Genomic DNA, 26,200 nt, shown 5'->3' with positions numbered 1-26,200 from the left:
AAGGATTATTGAGCAGTAAATGAAATTCTATATTTTGAAGCTATTAGAGAACATTATCTCTCCCAAGCCTGAGCTGAAAATAGATAGAAGCTTTTGAGTTAGCTTAACTTGAAAGGGAAGAAGAGGCATGTATTTCTAGCTATTTCCGAGTGAGTTATTGCAATGTAGAGCTTGGACTGTAATATCAGCATAATGGAAGTAATGCCCATTTAGTGCATACTGTACATGTACCCAAGCTTAACACTTTCAAATGAGACTGTTCTAGTCTGTTTAGTGTGTGTGTAACTAGGACACAGTAAATGCATTTTCACTGCTGGAGCTATCAGCCATGTTATAAACATAACTTTTGCTGTGGGCTATTTTGCTTATTACTTATTACCTACTCATATACAGACATTCCTACCATTTCCTAAATGCAAAATAATAATCAAATATAATAGGCCTGTTGGTAATGGTAGCCTGGATTAGAATGGTTGCTTAGCCTGTCAACAAATCAGCTCCTTCTGAACTGTATGGAGTACCATTAGAATAATTCAGTGTAATTATTCTTTTTAATCACCACAGCAGACACAGTGGCCCAGTATTTACTCTTGAGAGATAAATAATGTTTACCAAGCCAGAAATAACCCAACTGCTTTCTTGTACATTGTAAATTTAAAATGCCATGTTTGATTGGAATAATGGCATTCCCTGTTTGGAGAAAGATCATTAAGAGCAGTGGACAGCTGGTACATAGTTTTATGAACTTGTGCCTTTTTTTGGTTTTGTAGAGCCCTGAACATTAAAACAGCAATATACTATGTATAAAAAAGCATTAGGTAATAGTAAAATCCATGAAAAAGACTATGAGTGTCGACTGCAAATTTCAGCAATAGTGATGCAAAATAGAAACCTGTGCATAAACATTCATATGCATCCCAATACACTTACAGTACGACCATTGTAGATTCACAGTGATTTTCTGCATCAACAAACACAATTCTGATAAAATAAATAAAGTATTTTATGCTCTTTAAACTACATTATAAGTACAAAATACAAATGCCTATCCAATGACACTAGCCAAAAACAGGTTTTTAATAGTTCATACCCATCTCAGGCCACAGACTCCCAGATTAATAGTTGTTGAGTATTACAAAATAAAAATTAATACTTTAGGAAAAAAATAAGGCAGTATACTGTTATGGGAAAATATTTGACGACACACTGTTGTGAAGTGACGATGCAGAGTTAATTTTACTCCTCATAGTTAATTATTGTCTTTTAACAATTTATTTCCTCTTATGCCACAGCAATTTCACCATTTATACATTTTTTGATAAAACTTTTTCTGTTGTTAAATAACAGCATGTTTTATTTTTCATATTAGACAATATAGTGTTTACTTTACTTTTAAGTCTCTGTGAAGGAGGTTTTACTATCGGAACAGTATTGTATTAGAAAGAGCAATATTCTATCCTGTTATTTCAATTACAGTTTGAGCTACTGTCAGTGACATGCTGTTGTAGAATGTTAACACCATTCAACCTTTCCGATCAGTTTTCTTATTGAAAGAATGTAAGAATCTGTATTAATCACATTGCAAATTGACCACAGCAGTCAAAAAGTAAAAGGGATGTAAACAAAGGTTTACATGAGAAATTCTTTTCCCATAGTTTCATAGAGATCCTGTGAAATTACATTTACTTTTTACATATAGTTTGTGCATTATACTTTTCATGTTTTACTCCACAGGTAAATGTTACATCCACCTAATTCTGTTCCTATTAACCCAGTGTACTATACTATATTGCAGTGACTATTTGCATTTTATTTACATTTTCTTGTGATTGCCATGATTTCGACATAAGCCATCATCTGTGCATTTGATTGGCTGTACTTAATTTCCTTAATTCTCATATTTGACCACAGCATTGTATTCATTGTTTGTAGTTTTAGTTTGTGATTGGTTAGCTCTTAAAAATCATTATTATTTTGTGTACCTTGTGACCGCTGCTTAATGTGATACTTACCTGCTCATTTTCACTATACTAAGGCGAATTTCTGACTAATGGCTACTTATTAATGACTTCACCAAGGAAACTGTTTAACCAATTTTAAAACAAAAGAAAACATAGCTTGTTTTAGCACAATGCCAGATTTGTTTTTGTTTTTTTAGCACTGCAGGCAAGCAACATGTATTGGGATTAGCTGTTTGCTGTAATTTTTTGTAGAGTTTTGTTTCTCTATGTATTTCGTTATTTCTGCTGTATCTGCAGCATGGGGTGTGTATAGCTTTGCTCATTATTTTTGTCTTCAATGATCAATAGAGACAGAGACAGGTCAATATCAAATATGATTTTGCCCTTGGTGAAGAATGCTAAAGTGAAGTCTGAATTATATCTATATAAAATAAAAAAAAATTACCTTCTTCTCTGTAAAATAAAACCTAACCTTTAGAAAGTGTTAGAAAGTAGAAATTTGATTCTACTCAAGTCAAGTCAAGTCAAGTTTATTTCTATAGCGCTTTTCACAACGGACATTGTCTCAAAGCAGCTTTACAGAATTTTAAGAGTTAAGGTGAATGATGCACCTCAGCAGCCATGGTGACTGTGGCAAGGAAAAACTCCCATAGATGTTGAGAGGAACCAGACTTAAAATGGGAACCCATCTTTATTTGGGTAATATCAAGAGAGTGATTATATTCTTTAAAACAATACAAAACACTGGAGAGTCAGAACTATCATGATCACTGGAATGTAAGATTATGAGTAATGTTCTTTTATCAGTCTTATACAGTCATTTGAGATTACGGACCCAGGAGCTACTAAGCAACTCATAAAATAGCTCAACATTTGCGATTATCATAATTCCAACACAAGCTCCGCAATGGCAGAGCCTTTAAACACTCAAAGAGGCCCGATGTCCAAACTCGACATGAGGTGAAATCCAAATGGCACTTGTACGTCTCTAGATGGTTTGGGATGTTTGTTGGGTTGGCATCTACTTCTTTAAAGTAAAAAAAAAATATTGTATAGAAATATACTATGCTATAACACAAATATAAATGCTGTGATTTTTCTTTTTTCACAGCCACAAAAAACTGGTACAGTGCAACAGCAAAAGTTGAATTTTTTTTCCTGATAAACTGAAATTTAGCAAATTGTCTCACTTGAAAACAAACTTTATGTGACAACCTAACGCTTATCCAACTCTGTTTGTTTTATTATGTGCCTGTGAAAAGCTGTGTCTATTTATGTAATTTATGTAAATTAACTGGAGTCAGATATTGTTAACTTAAAAACCAACTCCTTATGTAGCTAGTCCAACCATGCAGCTAGTTTAATATTAAAATGACAAGAAACAATGTTAAAGTAATCAGGATCTTTTAATGGTGGCAATAGTAGCTAAGGTAATCCTGCAGTTATGCTAATGTTATGGGGCTAACTACCATAGCTACTTAGACTAACTGTTTATCAGCTAATATGCAATTGTGTTCACTTTTCATGTTTAGTAGCACTGTCTTTCAGATGAGTAACAGAATCTGCCTAAAATGGGGTCAAATGTCCAATCAGAATTAAGCAGTTTGAACATAAGTTTAGTCAGATGTGCTCTTTTAAGTGATTTCCTCTTAATGCCAAGTTTTTTATTTATTTGGGATAGAATACTTTTGCCAGCCCAATACCTTCCAACAATATTTTAAAGGCTCTAAACAATCAATCTCAGAAGAGAAAGAAAACATATTTTTGTCTAACAAGTGAGTTTCTCTATTTCTCTCACCCTGTATGAGTATAATTGTAGGGACACATCATCATTCCTGCTGCTTAAATCGGTATGCATCCACATAAGGTAACATCTCAGAAACTTTTAAAAGACTATTACTTGCAAAACAAAATTGTAGTTAAACGTTGTAAGAATACATCTGCCAATTTGGTCATGCTATTTGAATGCTAACTGTATGCATTTTACCTTAATCAGATTTACAGCCATCTGTGTGAAGAGTTTATTAAATCTGAGTCATTAAATAAAAGCATGCAATGAATAAATCAGTGGAATAATTGTGCATGGAGGGCAGCGAAGCTGGCGTACAAGAAAAAACAGAAATGACAGGGATGATCAAACAGAAGCTGGTGTTTTTCTGTCTGCATGGTCCATGAGCAAATCTGATGATTGTTAGTCTTTGGCAGTGGAATCACCAAGAGTGCTATGGCTTTCAGTTTAGACAGCTTTGAATTACATGTTGTACCAAACTACAAAGCAAGTGAAAGAGACACTGGTTTTGAGGGGAGAAACATAGCAAAGCAAAGCTGCTAATCTGGACTGAGTTTCCCAAAAGCATAATACATTTAAGATAATAGTAACTAAAGGGGGAGAGAGAGTGTTCAATAGTATGCTCGCTCTACCATTTAACAGCAATCTTTGTGTTGTGATTCTTCTGGGAATCTCAGCCCTGCTCACTACACCCATCTACAATCAGTGTCAATAGAGGTATATTTCCCCTATCTTATCTTGAATGAAGAGTGAGGAGGGTGAACACATATATTTTAGGCAAATAAATATTGCACACAACATTCCCAGAGGGACCAATTAATTTGATTGATCATAAACAAACATCCTGCCTCCTCTCTCTTCCCCTCTCTCTGAAATATTGTACATATTATGTACAGTATATGTTTCATACTGGAAAGTGGTGAATTTACAAATGTTTTTTCTATTGTAATTGAAATATATCTTTTTTTTTGCATTTACCTAAATCACAATTAAAGGTGTAAACATTCAAAACTACTGTAATGGAATTATTTAAAATTAATTCTAGTTATCATCTAGTTAATGTAATGCGAGTAATGTAGACCTAATAATGCTAAACCAATCATAATTATTATACCCAGAAATATAGATTACTATGCTAATTAGTATAAATTCAGTATAAGTCAAGTCAAGTCAAGTTTACTTCTATAGCTCTTTTCACAATGCACATTGTTTTAAAGCAGCTTTACAGAATTTAAGAATGAAGGTAAATTATGTCTATTTATCCCTGATGAGCAGCCTGGGGTGACTTTGGCAAGGAAAAACTCCCTTATATGTTATGAGGAAGAAACCTTGAGAGGAACCGGACTCAAAAGGGGAACCCATCCTCATTTGGGTGAAATCAAGAGTGTGATTATAGTCCTAAAACAATACAGAACACTGGAGAGTGAGAACTGTCATGAGCACCGCAATGTAAGATTATGAGTAATGTTCTTTCTACAGTCTTATACAATCATTTGAGAATACGGAACCAGGAGCTGAACTCATAAAATAGCTCAACATTTGAGATAATAAAAAATCCAACACCAGCTTCTCCATGCCAGAGCCTTCAAACACTAAAAGAGGCCCAATGGCCAAACTCCACATGAAGTGGAATCCAAATGGCACTGATACGTCTCTAGATGGTTCGAGATGTTTGCTGGTCGGCATTTACTTCTTTAAAGGTCCACAATATTTATGAGGTGGGACACAACTGGAGCTGGCGCAACTTTAGGATGCCTCAAGATGGGTAGAGAAAGAGAAGCAGTGGAGAGGAAGGAGAGGAATATTAACAAGCACAAGTTGATAATGTGCATGTGATCAGATGTACTGGAGCACAAGGTTATGATGTGTGATATGTGTTATAAGTAGGACTCGCTAAAAAGATACGTCTTTAATCTGCACTTAAACTGGGAAAGTGTGTCTGACCCATGAACACTGTCAGGAAGACTAGGAGCTAAATGTGAGAATGTTCTACTGCCTGTAGTGGAATTTGTTATTCTAGGAACTACTAGAAGTCCAGAGTTTTGAGATCTCAAAGAGCTTGATGGATTGTAGTGTGTTAGAATACTGGAGAGATACATGTAAGTAATTAGCAATAGTTTGTAATCGATTTTAAACTTAACAGGTAGCCAGTGTAGAGATGATAAGATTGGGGTTATATAGTCATTGGTTATTGACTCAATACAGGATGCCTTTGTTCATTATTTGCCAATTAAACCAGGAAACCTATAAATAGTGGACTGGTCTTTAGATCAGCTTTGAGCAAAAATGTATTAAACAAAAAAAAATAATAATGTTTCATTTACAGTATTTCTGATTGAAACATAGACAGCACTTTAATGATGTCACCTATTAAGTGATTTGCTAATTATTGTAAAGGTTTTGTCGGGTTGCAGGCTAGAGATTAGACAAGAATTGTCTATTATTTCCAGCTGAAATAGTGTCATAATTTTGTCTTACTGTAATACCCTTTATTTGACATGAAAAGTTAAATACATGAAGATGAAACAATTCATTTTCTCCTGGTATATATTTTAGTTCGAGGTACAGTGCATTTGTGTTCTTTATGACATCTATACATGGTCCATCAATGTTCCAATATCTCAAAAGTGGACCGGGATACCATTATTTATTGAATTCAAATAGATTAGTGATTCTATTTCTTAAAATATTTTCAAAGAATTGAATTGGCTTTGTATTGCTAACTTGGCTCTGCATTAACTATTTTCCCATGTTAGAAATAAATGTGTCAACAAAAGGTAAGGTAGTGCACCAGCAGATGTCACATTCAACATCTGCCAGTGCAATGGTATTTTCAAACCCAGTTCTATACAAAGAAAATGCCCTTGCATTTGCTTGCCAGGACACCCTGCTAAAGCATTATTTCCCGGATTTTCAAACAAAGCTCTAAAAGTCAGAGCCTGCCCTCTGCTCTATAAGTCATGCTATTTATGGTGACAGTGTCATTGTCTCAGGTTGTTTTCACACTTGTAATACTTGCTTTGTGATAGAAAGGAAAAGATTATTATGGTTAATAATATTTTACCAGAATTTCATAGAACTGGAGCACTGTAATTATTTCATGCTGCAAGGTGAGTGTTGGCACCACAAGAAAATAACAAATAAATTAATAAATAAATAAAAATACACAAAATACAACAAGTAGATGAGCCTAATTGCTACCATTATACAAATCTCTCAGTACAAAAGAGGTATATAGAACTACACAATCAATCCGCAGTTAGGCAAACCAGGCGTTCCCCTTTTGAATGCTTGTTTGAACACTTGAAGATCAAACAGACTCATGGCCACTGAGGTTCAGAAGTAGTTTTGGCATGCATTTAATTACAATTATATTCATATATTCATATATATATATATATATATATATATATATATATATATATATATATATATATATATATATATATATATATATATATATATATATACACAGTAAGGAAAATAAGTATTTGAACACCCTGCTATTTTGCAATTATCATCGTAGTTGCATGTCCACTGTGAGAGACATAATCTAAAAAAAAAAATCCAGAAATCACAATATATGATTTTTTAACTATTTATTTGTATGATACAGCTGCAAATAAGTATTTGAACACCTGTCTATCAGCTAGAATTCTGACCCTTAAATACCTGTTAGTCTGCCTTTAAAATGTCCACACATGCCTTTAAAATGTCCAATACATTTATTATCCTAAATTAGATGCACCTGTTTGAGGTCGTTAGCTGCATAAAGACACCTGTCCACCCCATACAATCAGTAAGAATCCAACTATTAACATGCCCAAGACCAAAGAGCTGTCCAAAGACGCTAGAGACAAAATTGTATATATATACAATTTTGTATATATATATATATATATATATATATATATAATTTTGTATATATATATATATATATATATATATATATATATATATATATATATATATATATATATATATATATATATATATAGCTATATTAGCTATATTACCAGCTATAATATATATATATATATATATATATATATATATATATATATATATATATATATATATATATATATATATATATAATTTTTATATATATATATATTTTTTTTTTATGGTCCAGTAAATACAACTGTGTTTTTGTATTGATAAAGCCTGGACAAACTGTAACTTAATAATGTGTTCAAATATATATATATATATATATATATATATATATATATATATATATATATATATATATATATATATATATATATACACACACACACACACAAATGATCTAAACTAGAAGTCAACATTCACTTAGATGCAATACAATGGGCAAAGCATCAGAAGTGAATCTATCATGTACATCTATTGAGAGTATACCCCTTTCGAAACACACAACATTGATGCTTTGACACTTTGTATGCCTCATGCGAAATTAATTGCATTCACAAAATCTTAAAATTCACAGTCACAAAAATATTTTTTAGAACTCTTTGCACAAAATTTGGTGTCTAGTTTCTCTGTGGACATTTAGTAATGCCTAGTTTCCTTATACGGTTTCATGGTAGATTGATTTTTGGAGTCTTGTGGTCATCACTCTGGTGAGATATTACTTCCTGGCAGATGTCTGCCCTAACCTGGGCAAAATGCGTTCACATTAGCTGGGGGGGCATTATGTTTGGACTGGTGTCTCTGCTAAACCTTTGTGCAGCTCAGAGTGCAAAGATAGACATTTATTGATATACAAAGAAGTAGTTGGCTGGAAGCTATTTATTTGCTTATTGGCAATAAAGTATACATCAACACAATAAATATGTTACATACATTTTTGCATCTGGGTTATTTTTGTTCATGTCTTATGTTAATTAAGTCAGTAAACACAGATGCCTAAAGGTACCAAGCAAGATTGCACCATTTATTCAAATTTACTTTGTTATATTTGTGTTTATCAGATAAAAATATAGCACCTCTGTAGCTTTCTATGACGCAAGGAGGCATATCTGTTCCTTATTGTGAGAAATGAGATATATTCTATTGTGTTATGGTCTAGATGTAGTCTAAATAAAGCCTTGTTACATAAAGGTCCACAAATGTACAAGGTTTCGAAGGGGTGGGGTTGGGGGGCTTCTAGAAAGAGAAAGAGAGAGAGAGAGAGAGAGAGAGAGAGAGAGAGAGAGAGAGAGAGAGAGAGAGAGAGAGAGAGAGAGAGGCTAGAGAACCATTATTAGCTTTTTAGAAACAGTGCACAATATGCCAGTTGGTTCATATGCTGGAACACTGACATTGTTTTTAGTTGACACTCTTCCCTACATGATTGATGCAGAGTTTAGTTATTTTGGATGGCTGCTTTGTTAAAGTGAGCATACATACTTTTCTGGATGAATGAGCAAGATTGTACATATAGTCATGGAAGGTAATTGGTCTAAACTGTTTTATGGCTCCATATTTGAGGTAGCAGCCAAGACTCATGTGGCATTAGCTATTATTCATATATCATTAACAAAAGAAGAACAATTTTTCTCCAGTTAATGAAGAAAACTTTGGATTGAGGTCTTCAGAATGTGCTATGTGTGTTGCTGTACACCACATTTTTTACTGTGTTACCGCAAAGAGCCACATCATACACATGGGCACACATGAACATCACCCATCCCCTGCTCTCACACACTGTCTCACACACACAAACTCTCAGTTCAACCAAGTCCACAATCAAAAATATAATAATTTACAATAGCGTTTTTCTTTTACTATGCATGTTGCTTAGTGGCACTTCTGGCATTCCAGGTCAGAGTGCAACTGTGATTCAAAAGCCGTGTTAATGTCCCATATTCTGTGTTCAACAGTGTGGTGGGACAGTTGGACGTCTGATACAATGCGTTTTAGTTTGTCGTTTTCAGAAGACAAGATTTCAACAACGTCATTGAGGCATTATTTAACAAACTCCCCTTCATTGTATGGCTTTTTAGCCCGTGCAATGTTCCAAGCCAAATTGAATTTTTCAAGCCAAATTTCAAGCCAAATTTTTGGGGAAAACTATCTGCTTTTCTGCCTGACTTTTCAAAGTGACCAACTTGTGCTTGTGAAGTTCAGTCGCTTTTGGAAATTCCTGGTTGATGTTAGCATGGAGTGAGCTGAAGTGGCGCTGAAGATTTGAAACTTTGAAATGCGCTAATGACGTCTGAAATAAGGCAGAATGACGTCATTACGTTCAACATAATAAATATAAACTCTCCCACTCTGTTAAAAACGTCCTGTGTTCATCTTCATATTTTCCTTTTGCTGTGCATTTTTTCCTGCCATTTTGAGAGCGAACTTGACACAAACTTTTTATTTAAAATGTAAGTAAACAATTTGCATATGAAAGTTTGTGTTTGTGTTTTTTTTTAAGTGCGTGTTTGCTTCGCTTGAGTTCAATACGGTACTTTCGTCAAATACGCATGTGCGTGAGATGAAAATACCGCAAAGTTTCCCAGTAGGGGCGAAATCATTTAAGTCCTAAAAATACTGTATTGAACTCAAGCGAAGTGAACACGCACATAAGAAAAAACAACACAAACTTCGATATGAACGTAAGAGCCGCATGAAACCAGGCAAAGAGCCGCATGCGGCTCGAGAGCCGCGGGTTGGCCACCCCTGCTGTACAGCATATGAAGTATTTGATATATATTTTATACATTATTTGTTCAAAGTTTTGTTCAGTATGATGACGATAAGGCTGCATAGCAGTGTAAAAATAGTGAATGGTCTTTGCTGTTTTGTGTTCATGTCAAATAGTTTATAGTCTGTGCTCTGAAAAATATTCTTTCTGTGCAGACTAATATTCATGTATGAAAATATTGGAATTCTCTGATCTTCTGGAATGCAAGTGGAGCAAATCTCGATCTCAATCAATCAATCAATCAGTCACTCAATTATTCAATAATATATGTGTAAAATATATATACATATTTTTATTCATTTATTTATTTTATACAGATATTTTGTTTTGCTGATGATAGTTGACTGAATGCAATTGTGCTTTGCGGTGGTGAGTTGTTTATTTATTTATTTTTATTTATTCAAACAGCCTGTTATTTAAACTTTACTGGGAATATTAAGGAATCATTTTTGTATTGATTTACTATTTACCTTAAACCTAGTAACTGTGGAAACATCCGTGTTAACTAAATAATGTGTCACCATGTCTCAACTTCAGTGTTCTTCAAACATAAGCTCTGTACAGTTAGCATTGACTTTCTGTGTTCCAGCTTTATAGTAACTCTGCGCCATGCCACTAAGTATGAGCCCCGTGATAGACATTATTTTTAAAAACTGCCTCTTTCAAAAGAGACTGCATATGCCACTATTAGTCCACTTCCCCCTCCAGCGCTCATACAAATGAAGCAAGAAGTCTCGACGCCTCCCATCTTGAGCCCTGATCATAACATGTAATGGTTTGGCCAGGTGCTGGAGTGGCACTGCCCCTGTCGGACAGGTGGCAATGAGAAGGAAGATGGCTTGGAGCTCCATTAATGAGAGCACTGCCAACTGGATTCCCATCTGCTGACATGCTAAGTGCTCGGAGCTATTCAAAAGCAGCCTTTTCTCACATTTAGTCAGACGGCTCAGTGACTGGCTTTTTCCTTTAGGGCACACAGTGTAGTAGGGCTTGATAAAGGCCAGTTTGGTTTTAGGGACCGAGAAGGTGACAGGGCTCTACTCACTCTACAGTAAAAAGATGTCAAAGTTTGATTGTGTTAAAGTCAACTAGATGTAAGAATGCATGCTGTCAGACATATGCATGATTACATTTAATACAATCGTAACACTTTACATTAAATATTCAGATAAGGTTAATAGAAATGGTTACTGATTAAAGAGAATTATTGACCTTGGAGCTCAATATTTATTAAATTCACACTGTTCAAGTAGAAGCATCTTTAAAAACTTTTGTTATGGATCCTGCTGGCTTACACGAAATGGATTATAGTTAAGTTATATTTTATATGAGTCTGGTCTAAGGAAGCTCAACAGAAGGGCACAGCTATTGACCTTGAGTCTGTGTCCCCACTCCTATATCTTGCTTTGCAGCATATGGCCAGCCTTGCCGTCACTCAATAATTTACTAAAGGATTGTAACTGCAACAGGGGAGCTGCTCTGAAAAAATCTTGGTGTGAGGTTGCAGTCCGATATTCCTATAAAAAAGTGATACATTTGACACCTGGTATGGAAGACAACACTTTGTAAGTGCATTTTATGTTCCAAATCCATTCACCAGGCCATATAAAAAGCTCACATAAATTGTCAATGTACTTCTGAAAAAGAGGCCAGTGTAAACAGAAAGTTGTTTGCCCTTGTTTAGACTATAGATCTGCTGAGCAGGAGACTCAGTGGGCACTGAGAGTAAATTACAAGCTGGAAATTGAGTTATTGGGAATCACCCTGTCAACAGGGGGTTAGAGAAACGTGCAGTTGCCTTGGATTTCCAGGACCTAGTTAAATGATTGTTGTGAATCTGAATCCATAGGCTGTGTAGCAGACAGAGGCTGAATTTGCCAGTAATAAGGTCTCATGACCAGGTTTTCTTTTTCTTGAAAATCTAAAGTATATTTAAAATGCAATGTTTAGTAAAGGAGAAATCTTTAGACTCTGTTTAACCTACAGTAACCAATCTAATTTAAAAAAGAGAGAGACTTTAGCTCTATTGATACATTTGGAAAGAAGAATGCATGCAGACTTTTTCAGTGTTTACTGCCTGCCTTTGTTCTATTAAATACTGGGAGTTTCTCAGTAGTTAATCTATGTGTTGTGTAGTCTGATTGTGAACTCATTTATTATTTAGCATATCATAATTCATAATAAGATTGGATTTTTTTTTTGTCTTGATATTAAAGCTGTATTCAGAGTTTTTATAAGTTGCATCTCAGTTATGCTTGATTCATGAATGAGAAGCATTATTTATTTGTGGTGCACTGTACAACTGTTTGTGTAAAATCCCTTTATGTAACCACAATATATCAGTCTGAAATACATGTTCTAAGGGGTTAATACACTCAAAATAAACTATAGAATGTCATACAGAGTCAAAAATACAAAATATTTAAGTCAAGATTTAAGTATACGAGTATCAGAGCCAAAATACAAAGTATTCGCTTTATAATTTTGTTTATTTAAAGTGTAGAGGACCAAATTTCTTATGAAAAAGTTATAAAATAAATTACAGTAAGTGTATGAGTGCTCAGTCAGCTTATGATTAAAATTGTGGAAACAGCAGAGCACATTAAGTCAACTACAATACTGGTAGTATTTTATTTATTTATTATAACTTTCTTTCGGCTTCTCCCGTTAGGGGTCGCGACAGCGGATCCTCCGCATGTTTTGATTTGGCACATGTTTTACGCTGGATGCTCTTCCTAACGCAACCCTCCCCAATTTATCCAGGCTTGGGCCCGCCACTGAGAGTGGCTGGGGATGGTTTCCTGACCGGCGCTGCATCTTAACCACTAGACCACCATTATAATAATTCAAAATAGGATTACTTTGTGGGACAGTATAGCTTATACACACGTAACATATGTATATGTATCTAATGTATTCCATTGGTTGGGCAAAGGAATTATCCTAATAAAAAATTCTGCCTGTTTAAAAATTCAAAAATGTAAAACAATAAGTTGTGCTATTTGATCCGTGTACTTTTATAAGAATTCAGTGAATTGTATTAAATATGAATGCAATAAAATAAAAAATGAACAATGTACAGTGATATCTAGTACTTAGATGTTAGATGTTAGTTAGATGTTTATTTAAAAACGTCGTTTTTTTTTCATTCTTCAGCAATTATAGCAGTATTTACATTTTTCAGTTGTAAAAATTAAGAATTGGGATGGTTTGGACATGTGCAGAGGAGGGAAGGAGGAAAAGGGGAAGGCCAAGGAGGATGTTTATGGATGTGGTGAGGGAAGACAACATGTCCAAATGTGGTCTGAAAATGGATGTCAATGTTTTTACAATTTCTTGTTTTTCATTCGGCTGCTCCCATTAGGGGTCACCACAGTGGATCATCCATCTCCATATTACTCTGTCCTCTACATCTGCCTCTTTCACACCAACTACCTGCCATAGGTGGGAGCAGCCGAAAGAAGAAGAAGAAGAAGAGGAAGAAGAAGAAGAAGAAGAAGAAGAAGAAGAAGAAGAAGAAGAAGAAACAAACATACAAAAACAACATTGACATCTACTTTCAGACCACATTTAAAATGTTTGTTTTACATACAAGTGCTTGTGTTTAAAGTTGGTGGTAGACATTAAAAGCCTGGTACTTATACTAAAGAAGAATCCTTGAACCAGTGTGTAAAGAACTACAATCCAGATTTGAATAATCTGATTAGTGCATTCAGAAACTCGTCTTTAGATGTGTCTAAACTTATTCCTGAATACACATATCTTTTCCTGAATAAATATAGATGTTCGTTTAGGTCACTAACTATTAGTATGGCAATATTAGAGGCTGGGCAAAACTGAATGTTATACATTTTTCCAATAAAGCTCCAAATGATTCGCATTTGTGGGATCTGAGAGACAAGAATTTTTAAAGAGATGATATTATACATGTGATTAATTGATTGGGTTTGTAGTGATCTCCACGAAGAGCTGTTGAACACATGGCCACCAATTCCTAAAGCCAAATTTTCTCTATTCCTTTTTTTTTCTCCTCAGAATAACAAATTTCTCAAAAAGAAAACAGAAATAATTTTTATCATATCTGGACTTCGCCCAAGTCATTTTGCTTCAAGCTTCTCAGTCTCTAAGGGATCTATCCTGGAAGTCTCGCCATGTGTTTGAGGTCGGCGTTGTATGCCAAGGGCACATATAAAATGTGTGTGTGTGTGTGCACAGTGCATGACACAGCTAAACATCTGCTAAATGTTCCCTTAGAGAATGACTTGCTGGCAAACAAAGGTGTTTGAGAAAATGTCAATCTTTCCTTCATACATCTAAGTCTCTAATGAAATTTAGCCTATAAAAAGCAGAAACGTCTCACTAGAACGTCTCAGATGTCTCACAAGAACGTCTCGCATGTTTGTCTTAATTCAACAGCTGTGGCGTTTTCTAAGAATGTTTGTGTAATGAATAAATGTACAGTAATTTATGAGAGAAAAGATGTCAGTCATATTTAATTACAGTGTTACATTACAGCTGCTGCTGTTTTCGAAACAGGATCTGTATGTGAGGATCAGAATGTTAATATATCTGGTGTCATGGAAAACAAGAAATCTTTACATTGTTCATTGGAGTAGATCACTATTCTATCTATTTATACAGAGATAATTAGCATCTGTAGGGGAAAGCAATTAAATGGCAGTTCATGGAAGAAAAAGAAAGACAGTTTAAAGTGGTGTTTTGAGTGTTTCATAGTTTTATTGGTATTTCTATCTACAGTCATTTATTTGTATCTGCTGGTCTCTGTTAGTAAAAAGATATAGAAATGTGGCAACGTTTATAATAACAGCATAAATATTACAATCTTACATGGGATACTGTATGTTTATTGGATGCTTTTTGACTGCATTTTATTTTATTTTATTTTATTTAAATGTAAAAGTACTTTTAACAGGAGAACCTGAAAATAACCCCTGCCATATGAGAAAAACACTTGCTCTGGCAGTGTGACACTGCATACAGATGGAAGCTTAAAATCATATGTGGGATTTGGGGCCTGTAAGGACAAATTGTACCACCTTTATTATTATCCTATTATAATTTTTTATTATTTATTTAAATTTTGATTGCTTATAAATTCACTGACACCATTGTGCAAATTAACTCGTGCCGAATGGTTGAACACTTTAACATTATTGTTATTTCTTTTACACGCTGTGTTATATATTGTTTACACCTTTTTAAAAGTCTGCTTCATACCTGATTTTTTTTTTTTTTTCAACCTGCATTTTGCTCTTGGTGAGGGATTTTCAACCCCAGGCCTAGGGAATGACTTCTTTGCACAGTATCAAGGTTTTTTGTACACCTCAAGGTTGCCTAGCTCATTATAAAGCACTTCGTGAGTTATTTCAGCTCTGTCAATAGAAAAAACTGAAATTTCCAGGGCATTTGAAAACCTGTGTTCTTGGAGGTGGATTGGAAAATATACCACTGCTTAGTGTGAAGAGTTGATGTCATCATCAACTCCTCATTATCTAACTGGGCTTTTAAGAGAACTTAAGTTAAAAAATTCAATCAGAGACAATATAATAATATAGAATATTCAAATAGGAATAGGAAATACAATATTACAAATATCTAATATAAAAAAAACCCAAAAATAATAAATTTATTTTAATTAATTTATTTTAAACAACTTTATTTAAAAATAGCTGATTGGTAAAATGTATATTTGTAGGGTTTATTTTTGTTTTAATTATGATTTAATTATTTATCTTTTATTTATTTTATGAGTGTTTATGTTAAAATTAATTATACTGAGTTTTGGCAGCTTATATCTAAAACTCATATCTACTAATGGCCACATGTCAGGCCACTCACTGATGATCAGCATTTAGCGCTTCTCTCACCATAAAGGTGAGAGACCATACAAATAATAAATCTTATTTACTTTGAGAACCTTAATAAGGCTAGCCAATTCTGCAAATCTCAAATAAAAAAAGTTTTTTTCGTTGGTTGTCCTTTGTAGAAAATTGGAAAAAATATATACTCTGCTACGTCATATTTGAGGGCTTAACTTATTGGGTGCTTTTTGGAAAGGTCAGCACAGACTCTGGGTCAGAGTTGAAATTGAGAGAACTTTGACTACAGGGCCAATGCATCTAAGCCATGTGGTGCTTATAGGCTTTCTGTAGGGAGCCAATGGTTTCACAATTTCAAAGCAATTATGCTGCTGACCAATCTGTAGGTACCCTTATATTAGACTTACAGTATAAGTGTAAATATATTTGTCTCCCCAGGCCACAATTGACAACTAAATCTTCTTGCATTGCATAAAATTATATTATACTCATCAATTCTGAATTTGGAATTTGTAATGAAATTTAAAACAAGATTTTGAGATCTCGGAGTTTTATATAGCAAGATTTTTTATGTTGTTTTTTTTTAGTCCCAGACACACCATTGCTACGATTTCTACAGTCTACAGTCCAGATACAATAAGCATGAAACAAGCAACTGCAAACCGGGTCAAACACTAAGACAAGGAGGTTACTTAGTTTTTTTTTTATTGCCTGCTGTACTTTTCTTAATTTCTTTTGCCTTGATGCGTTAGATGCATAGGAAGTCACTTCCAGAGCATTCCATTTGAACATCTTTTTTTCCCTTTTAGTGCAGTATTTGTCACATTTATATGATCTTGGATAAGTTTTAGAAAAAAGTCAAACGCATTTAACAGTTATTTGATTATGGTTCTGTCATTGTATCGCTTTATATGACATTAAGAACCTGGCTATAAAAACAAAAGCCGGATGAGACTTTGATTTCTGCCGTCTCGAGCTGTTGACTGTCAAGGTGACTGAGAGCCTGCGGTCTTTATAGTGTGCGTTCATTGCCGGAGCGTGCTGATAGCTGGCTTTTGAACAGGTGGTGGATCTGTGTGGTGCAGCAGGTATGGCTAAAAGCCTCCGAGCTAGAAAGGTCACAGTGTGCATGGATGAGGAACCATTTAGGGCACATTCTTCTCGAAGGTCACAGTGACATGAAACAACTTGAGCCAAGGTATCAGAAGAGACTGGACTGTCTCAAGAGCCTGTATCCTGCTTCTGTCTGGTTAGCACTATGTGTCTGTGTGAGCATATGTGTGTGTGTGTGTGTGTGTGTGTGTGTGTGTGTGTGTGTGTGTGTGTGTGTGTGTGTGTGTGTGCGCGCACATCCTCTGCTTTGCATACTGATTTTGTATTTGAGGTGAGGTTGCAACTTTTTCTCTGTTTTATATTTAATAGCAGTACCGACTTTATATTAGTTAATATACAGACTTAGTCATATTAATTGGCCATATGAATTAGGGCTGCTTTTATCGATTATTTTACTAATCAAGTATTCTAATGATTATTTCATTGATTATTCGAGTAATTGGATAAGTACTTTTTTTTATTAAAGAGCAATACTAACTAAGTAAGAAAAAATAAGACAGATCTCTTTAAACGAACAACTAATTTATTTTTCTTTTTAGAAAAATTTACATATTTTTTTTTGCTGAAATTGCATAAAAGATATTGGTGAAAGCTAAACCCATTTAGTGGATTTAATAGCCATATTACATCAAAATACAAATACATTCGCGTTCAAAAAGTCCCTCCGCAGTGGCTGCGTAAAGTTATAAAAAAAAACATTCTCAATCATGTATTTATTTATTTATTAAATCTTGCACAGTTTCTTGATGTGGTTTTCCTGTCTCTGGAAAAGCTGCTTGAAATTATCCACACACTAAATCTGTGTATTTATCGCCAGTTTTAAAAACGTGCTCCACTTCCTACCTTACGCGGCCACTGCAAAGTGACTTTTTGTAAATAATAAAAAAATATCCATTCAAAAAATCCACTTAAAATGACTTTAAAGACAGTAAACGCACTGTACAGTGTTTTCTTAATATTTTAGTTTGAAATGATCTCAAACTCTAAAAACTTTCTGGTGTTTTCTTTGGCCTGAATCTTCTCCTCTACCCTCACTGTTTTCTTCCTGTTCCTCCATTTTTATTCTGTAGCGTCTTCTGTGTTACCTGTCCAGAGCGCTCCAGAGTTTAGCAGGTGGTGCGTCAGTTATAATGGTCCGTGGAAAACACAGTGCTCTGTGTTTAGTTAAATGGACCAAACGAAGCATGGAGGCAAATTAATTTGCCTCAATAGATTTTTGTAATCGAATTAATCGAGTTACTTAAGGAATTGTTACAGCCCTAATATTAATCACTCTTTTGAGGAGGTATTCATTAGTCATAAGCCTAGCTGAGTAACTTTTTGCTAATGCTACTTGCTTTTGTTGTTCTCTGTTGATGCTGTATTGCCATTTCACTTAAAAATGCTGCATGTTCATTATAATAGAAGAATTCCAGAAGCCACTCAGGTCAGACTATAAAATTGCAGTTAAAGTAACTTTTTGTGACCTTTATGTGCTCTGACAACGCTAACAAAATACACACTTTTACAGAGACATCTATATTTTATTTTAACTTTAAGGAGAGGAATGGCATCGGTACTAATCCCAAGTTAACACAAAATTAATGAACCCGTTCAGAGCTTTTTATGCAACTATTTTTTGAGTATTTTTTGAAAGTGTTCATAGTGTTATATTAAACCTACCTAAGCTTCTCTTGACAATTCCAGGCATTTACCAAAAAAAAATGCTACAAACAATAGTTTCTTTTCATGTCATACTAACATCCTACCGAAGTCAGCTAAGCTCAATCTTTTTCCTCCCCAGTTTGGTCACCTGCCAGTTTTCACCCACCAGCTCTCTCTCTCTCTCTCTCTCTCTCTCTCTCTCTCTCTCTCTCTCTCTCTCTCTCTCTCTCTCTCTCTCTCTCCCTTTCTCTCTCTCTCTCTCTCTCTCTCTCTCTCTCTCTCTCTCTCTCTCCTGTCTCTTTCTCTCTCTCTCTCTCTCTCTCTCTCTCTCTCTCTCTCTCTCTCTCTCTCTCTCTCTCTCTCTCTCTCTCTCTCTCTCATGTTTAAGACATGCTTCAAAATTTCAAAACAGAGGTTGTGTCTTTTTGAAATGCTTCTCATTTTAACAAGCCAGCATAACCCATTAGAAAGCAGGAGCTGTCTGCCCTCTTCCAAATCCATGAGCCCATACAGAGTCAAGTTTATCTAGTGTTGCTGTGATTGACAGGAGTGTGAAGGTAACTCCATCCCACCCACCGATTAAGCACAAACCTATTTCTTGGTTCTCAGCCATGGCTGGATGTGGCATTTTATGGGTTAATGACATTTTCTGGTGTGACTTACATGAGGATTTGACATGGCAGCTGGCTTTGCAGCTCGGTGTGCTTCTGGTATGCATGTCAGAGAACTAGGTGACATTTCCAACATCAAAACTGAATTTACTCTAATTTAGGGTCATAGAAAATATTGCGTAACTGTCTTTAAAGTGTCATGGCCTTGGAAAGTCATTTTTCATAATGAAAGTCAGCCCAGAAAGTGTCAAAACCTTTTGCCAAGAAAATTCAAAGTCATTTGTTATGTCAGCCTCACAGCAAAACGAATAGGAACATGACACTTATATGATCTTTTTTGTTGTTTTTTTATTTAAGGGGGTGCAATTCAATGTTATTTCTTGAAATTGCATTTCTGAATTTGATCTAAGATGTGCAGCGTCACATGAACACGAACAATACATGATCAAAAATAAATACAAAATAAGTGAGAAAATATAAGCGCCTACCCCACATTAATTGATTCCCAAATATTAAATATTGTGCACATTTCCTTTACTTGTCTTAATCTGGTTGAAATAGTTTATTTAGGGCTTACTAATGCACAGTTGAGGTCAAAACTATTTTAGTTATGTCAAAGATTTATTTTTGTTTCGTCTACCTGTTCCTGATTAGGATGAATTATGTTTTGTTATCACAGAGGCAACTATTTAGAAATCATTAGCTCTGTAGTCATCTCCTTATTAAATCCTTATCAGGTAAGGTTTTTAATTAAGCAGACTGTCATGTGCATGTACACAACTCTACAGGGAATGTTAAAATACCCCTCTTCTCTAATTTATTTCACTCTGCATGTCGAAGGGCTTCTTTATGTGTGTACAGGCATGCAATCACTGATGTCGTTTCTGTTGTCAGCATAAGTCTGGGCCGAGCGGGAGGTGCTGTGTTGACAGGTTGTCTTTCCTCCAAGGAGATGTCAGATAAGGACAGCAGAAGGTTGAATCCTCCATCACTATTACCCCTCTGTCTCGCTGTCCCTCATCAGCATGCAAAGGGACAAGACGCTTAATGTCAAAGTAATTTTCTCTACTCTAGCTGCATACTGAGTAATTTGTGGTTTCTGCCAAATGAAGATATTTGGCTGCTGGCAGGACAATGCTGACGAGTAAGACGTTGCTTTTGGAAAAAGTTGCGCTTCTTTTGTAGATTTGTGGTCTAGAGTTAGTGTTAGGTCTAAATGCCAGCCAAGCCTGGTGGTGAATTCAAATATCAATTGTCTGTTAACAGTGTAAGGAATAAAACATGAGCAGGTGTTCTGTTGTTGGAAAGAAATCAATGATGGATTGACATGCGAGAGACTGTTAGCCACCCAAATACTTTCCCCATATATCACAGCAGTGTTATTTCTCCTATATCACAGCAATTTGACAATGATGACAGAATTAATAGTGTAATAATGAATGACATCATACTTTTTTAACCAATTATAGACTAGATACTTAAATGTTAGTCACAGAAAGCCGCACAGGTGTTTTTATTTATTTATTTATTTATTTATTTATTTATTTATTTATTTACTTATTTATTCGGCTTAAAGTAAAATTTAGAGTTAAGTCTATAGTTAGGTTTAGGGTAAGGATTAGGATTAAGGCAAGGTCAACCTCTGGGATGTGGTAGCTTAGTGGTTAATATTGGACTTCGTTAATTTTGGACTTCTGAAGATCGTGACTTCAAATCCCAGCCACAACAAGCTGCTAATACTGGGCCCCTGAGCAAGGCCCTTAACCTCATAGATGCTCAGCTGTATAAATGTGATACAGTAAATGTAAGTCACTCTGGATATGGGCGTCTGCCAAATTTCATAAATGTAAAAGTGAGGCAAGGCTTAAGGTTAAGGTTTTGTGTTGGGTAAGGGTTAGAGTTACGTTAAGAGTTAAGGATAGGTTAGATTCGGGGTTAGGGCTAGGTTTATGGATAGGGTAAGAGTTAGGGTTAAGATTAAGTTTCAGTTTAGGATGGGGTCATGGTAAAGGTTAGAGTTTAAGTTGGTGTGAATAAGTTGTAACTATAAAGGCAATAATGTATTAGAACAGGCACAATCATATCAACTGTTACAGGAAAATAATAAAAATTATTTTGACCACTGACATTTGACCACAGTATCGCGGTACGAGCATCATCTTTATTATCTTTATGCGGCTTGCAAATTAACAATTATTTAACCATTGTTACAATGGTCACAATACAAGAGGTTGAACTGATTATAACCAAGAATTATAACCATATCCTTCCAGAAAGATGAAATCAATGAATCAGAATCAAGATGCAATATTGGCATGATGAACAGAATTTTTCAGTAAAAGGGCTCTACACAGAAAAGAGAAGCAGTTTCCAGAGTTTTGCTGATTTGCAAAAAAAATAAAAAAAATTGCAAACAAAGAAATAAAATTTGAATTAATAATTCAGTCACTACCTGCTTGGCTTGGATTTAAACCTGAACATCAACAGTATGCAGTAAGTAAATAAAGACTCTATTTAACCAATATTGTATATAATTATAAAATAGAAGCATGGAAGCATAAGGACTAATTTCTGTCTAACTCATTTTCGGAATGTGTTCCGGTGTTTAGTTTTTTGGGTAAATACCAATTCTAATGTTACAGCCACGAAACTTATTTGGTTTGACATTTACCAAGATCATCCTGTATTCCCAAAAGTCATTTTTAAATCTTTCCTTAGTACAGAGAAATAAAGAGAGAGAAAGAAAATGAAATACAGCATAATAACATGCAATTTTCCTCTTTATTGTATTTCCCTTTTTCTCTTTTTTATTGCTTCGCTCAATATGTACTTAAGTGTAATTTCTTTGAAATACTGTACAATTTTCTCCTCTGGAGTCCACAAAAGAGCCATGGAGGTATTGTACAAATGTGTGATTGACCTTTCAATGCAGTTTTTATACTTGGCTTCAAATATGATTGGGCTTTATACTCTGATTTATTTTCATAACTCTATACTCTTAAGTTGTAACATTGTTCTTGCATAAAGCAGAAAACAACAAAAAAATGCCTAAAAGCGTATAGTGTTAAGTGTCCCCATGGGGTAGTCTGGAGTGTTTATGTGGGGGGGTTCTCACTGTGTGCATTGTGTTTACTTGTCACAGTAATTGGCCTGCAGCACTTCCCATTGCATATAGCTCATGCTTCATCAATAATCCAGAGGTGATAAAATATTAATGCTAAGGTGAGCACAGGTGAAGGAAACAGCATGGAGGTGACAATGGCTAGGCCATCACCTCTCGTGGTTGTGGATGACGGGGGAAGAGGGCACTTTTTTTTTTATATATTATTCATTTAATGGGCCACTCCAGTCACATTAAGCCAAACTGGTTAACCAGGAAAACCTAGTGGTGAATATTTAGGTAGCATATTCATTTTCTTATTCAGTTTTTTCTTTTAGATTTAATACATGACAGTATTTCAGACTGATTCTCTGCATTATTAAGTGATAAAAAAAAAAAGAATAATTATATCACTTCAGAAAGATTGTACCATTCTAAATGTGATAGAAATGTTCGATAATGTTTTACATAACAACTCTCACATATACTTTATTGGCAAAAGTTTGTAGACACCTGACCATCACACATCCCACTTCCAATTAAACCTCCATTTGCTGTTAAAATAATCTCAGTGGGGTTGAGATCAGTTCTCTGCATTTGCCACTTTCTTCTAGATCTTTCACTTTATCCTTTGCTGAGTGCTGAGGCTGAGACACAAGCTTTAATGTTTACACTTGAAGAGCAATTGGTGACATGCTAATTTAATATTTATTCATCCATGCAGAAGTATTTGATTAACATCTTTATCTCAGAATCTGCATCTAAATACCCATAAATAAATACATATATATACATATGTTATATAAATGTTATATAAATACATCTATAACAAACATGCACTACAGTAATGTCTGCCTAGCACTTTAATTCCCATTAAACACATTTAAGCTCAAACTTAGTTTTTGTTCCCTGACCTTGTTTTTGTTTTGCATTAGCCTGTAAATGTGCTTAATAAAGCTTTTACTTACCCGCATCTGCGTCCATATTTGAAGCTTATGGTTTGTTCATTTTAAGTAACTCAGTAAATAATGCTAATAAAAGCATACAGCAACATAATGAAATGTAATGTAATGAAAGCATAAAAGCGAACATAAGATGCTTCCTTATTTTCCATGATAATGCTTTGCCATTATCTTTAACATGTATTGCAAGTATCCATGAGATTTTCAGCCAAATTAGCATGTTTCAGCTAAACTAGAGTAAACCTTTGGGTAAATGTATTCAAACACATGCAGAAACTGTAAGTAAATTATCATCAAGCAGAATGCAGGCTGAACTAAAATGCAAAAGAAGTCTCATGCCTTTTCATGCATTGCTCAGCTCTTTCTAATTATCAGCACTGAGAAGCGGTGCTCTTTTAAAGGGCATTGAAAGGACAAGCATGCTGCTTATTCAGTAAACACAAACAGGAGACTTCTCCAAGAATATATTTATTGTGCAGTTTTTCCAAGAAAATAGGATAGTCTTTTTAGAGTTTGTGAACAGAGTATGACGAGTTGCTCTCGAAGAAAGGGTCAGTTGAAGACAATATACCGCAGGGGATGGAGCTGTTTGGCAGGGTGAAGGAGAAGGGCCCTGATCTTGTGCGGTGGAGGACAAAGCCTTTCCTTCTCATGGTTGGTTAGACTAATCACCACAGGGACCTGCCCCCCACAGGCAGGTTTCAGAACAGGAGAGAATGAGAGAGACATAGATCTGAGTGTGCCACGGAGCAGTGGAGGCTGAGGACCTTGTAGGACTGCAGCCTAATTGCCATTCTCCTCTCCAAGCATAGCATTTTAATGCCTTTTTAAGGATGGACAGCCGGCCATAGAGGACATTCATCATACCGCTGAGCATGTAATAGAAGCCTTTCAGAGATGAACTGTGTATGTTCGTTATGCCTTGATTACTGTTACACTGAGGGATGGATGCTGGGAAATAAAGACATCAAAGTAGTCCTTATTTACAGTAATGTTCATGGAGCTCTATAGAGAATCATAATACATATTTAATTTTGATGCCAAGGTAATGTAACGCCTGGATTATAAATTTTTTTTTAGGATACTGAGGACACTTTTCATGCTGAATAAAGCGATATGCAAATCATATGAATCATTTGCACTATACATAATGATTACATAATATATTTTTGAAGTGTTAAATGCTGTATTCAAAATAAACCCATAAGAAAATGACCCCAATGTGTTTTTGGAAAGTATGATTTTAATGTTTGCCATGTTATGTCATTATCATTAGGTGACATACCAAAATCACTTGTCAATATGTTCTAATGCATAATCCCAGGAAATATGTCAATGCATTCTTAAATTAACAAACCCACATACTGATTTAATGGCAGTATAATCTCAGATTGGGTGGCAAAGTCAAAGGATTTGTCCAGGGCTTCCAGTTTGATCTTAAACTTACATTGATATCTGAGATCCAAATGTTCTTCCTGTGTATGTGTCTTTGGGTTTCTTTTGTCCCATTTTGTTCCTATTTACTAATAACATGCAATTCTCTGTAAGGTGAATTAAAAATCTAGTTTGGCTCTAGGTATGTGTGTGTGAATTAGTGTGTGAATAGGTCTCACCTAGGGTTTATTTGTTGTACCCACTTTTTCTCTGGATCTGCTGATCAGAATAAAGCACTTACTGAAAATGAATGAATGAAGAGATCAATTATGTCATTGTAATATTAGCTGACATGTTGGATTAAGTCAAATTCCATTAAGTAAAGCCTTGGATAAACTTCCTTGGACTATTTTTGAAATATTTGTTTTTCTCAGTTGCAAGTCGAACATAGCGAAAACAATCAATATACAGGGGAAAAAAAGAACAGAAACGATTTTTATGCAAAACAAATACAGTTCGATTAAAAGTATTTGCGTTCCACTGCATGCTGAGACCCATTGTTATTCTTGTCAGGAATTGGCAAACATTTTCTGCCCACAGCAAGGAGAATCTTATCATGGAGTCTGACTATGTCAACACTATTACATTCCGACACCTCGGATGGAGTCGTAGATTAATAACCTAAATTTTAAAATGGAACATGGGAAGGGCATAGGTACGGGAGAGATTAACGAGTGTCAAAAACAATGAATCTTTAAACAATATTCCAGTACCCTTTCTCACAGCAGACTGAGTAATGTGAGCTTTGTAGCCCTGTAGACTCAGACCCAATCTATTCTCTAAAGACATTAGTCCTTTCTTAGCAGGAAGGCGTTATATTGATGATCTGCTCTTTATATATAGCGATATAGCATTATAGTGTTCTATCATTGTCCTGTCACTTTCAGAAAATGTCTCATTTCAAAAATCTTTGTGTAAAATAGATAATGCGCTTATAATTAGCAAAGCTGTGCCTAATGCATATCTCTTTTGCTCTTAGTTCTTGAAGTATGTGGGTTGTGAGGAAGTAAGAAAGTCCTTGGAACTATGATAAAAGACCCTATTGTGCTATTCTTTTGTCACATTCCCGCATGACGCTAACTTCA

At 35.0% G+C, this 26,200-nt stretch overlaps 1 protein-coding gene across 2 annotated transcripts in view; it reads left to right on the top strand.

The window, feature by feature from the left end:
* The window catches only part of cadm2b (cell adhesion molecule 2b), a 167,742-nt gene that overhangs the window by 83,716 nt on the left and 57,826 nt on the right, over positions 1-26,200 (top strand). The gene's annotated exons all lie outside the window — the stretch shown is intronic.

The sequence above is a fragment of the Silurus aristotelis genome (genome assembly GCF_946808225.1).
Source record: "Silurus aristotelis genome assembly, chromosome: 8".
Taxonomy (NCBI): Eukaryota; Metazoa; Chordata; class Actinopteri; order Siluriformes; family Siluridae; genus Silurus; species Silurus aristotelis.
The sequence above is the reverse complement of the archived record's forward strand: the minus strand, read 5'-3'. Positions and strand labels throughout refer to the sequence as shown.